This window comes from Pinus tabuliformis, chromosome 5_1 (genome assembly GCF_031772625.1).
Source record: "Pinus tabuliformis cultivar Carrire ecotype Pingquan chromosome 5_1, CPIR1, whole genome shotgun sequence".
Taxonomy (NCBI): Eukaryota; Viridiplantae; Streptophyta; class Pinopsida; order Pinales; family Pinaceae; genus Pinus; species Pinus tabuliformis.
Window position 1 is genome coordinate 336823869 of NC_142305.1, and position 1357 is coordinate 336825225.

Sequence of the window (1357 nt, forward strand, 5' to 3'; positions counted from 1 at the left end):
TATGAGATTATAACTGTTTCAACTGAATCTAAACTAAACTTCCACCGAATATGACACAGAAAACTGGGAACTTAGATTTCGCATTGATCTTTAAGATGAGCTAAGTTTATAAATTACATTTTATTTTTTATTTTTTTCATAATAGTTACAAATATAGTATATAAATTATTAATTTAGACACATCTAGATCACAATTACAATTCATAGGAAACAACAACATATAGACTAATTTTTCTTTATTCATAATAACAACTACACATGACATGGAAGCATTACGTGGAACATTCTGCCTTAAGGTTTACATGTAACATGCATTACAATTCATAGGAAACAACAACATCTAGATTGATTGTTCTTTATTCATAATAACAACTACACATGACATAGAAGCATTGCATGGAACATTCTCCCTTAATGTTTACATGTAATATACATTACAACAATAAATGATACTTTGTCACATTTCTCCGATACAGTCATCAATAGCTCTCATATCCATTTTGAAATCTCACTCTCTTTTCTTCACCACACTTTTGAGCTTCCCACATAAATGCTTCAAACCATCCTTGTTAGTCTCGATACTAAAACAGGTTAGTCTTAATACTAAAGCTTCTTATGGAATTGCCACCATCTATTGACTATATGGTCTTCTGTTATAGATAACATTCTGGGTACAAAAGACATTGACAATTCTACAACTTGAACTTCTATAAAATAAATTATACTTCTCCAAAAAAACAAATCACACCCACTTGACCTTATTAAAAACTACTTATAACTAATAAAGGTCACATTAATTTATTCAATAATTAGTGTGTTATTTACGGATACCAATATTCTCTGACCTAACCTATCCTATCCATTTGTCAATTTTCATATACAATGTTCACACTCATATTTTGATTACCATTCCATCTAGTTCATCCCATTAAGCTATTTAAAGTGAAGCCTTCATAAATATACTTTATTATTGCATGTGTTACACAACCATGATCTTCTGCACATGAAGAGGACTTTACCACTTTCCATCAAACAGAAGCACTTCCCACTTGCCAATCGGAACATAAAATTGGCCAATCTTATAAATAGATCAGATCTGCATCCTCTGGCCATGGTGTAAGGCAGAAGCTACGCCACACAGATTCTTTAGCACTATATGATACACGTGTCGGAATTGCAGACTGTGGTTTAGAGTTATTGGTGATGGCACACATGTGTCAAGATACCCGAACGAGGACAAGAATAGGCTTTCCACAGATCACACCGATTTTTTCGGGACATACGCTTCGTGGATGGATTGCAACGTTGAAGTCACCCATGGCAGTGATGGTGATGATGCTTCACGTTCTCAAGGCAG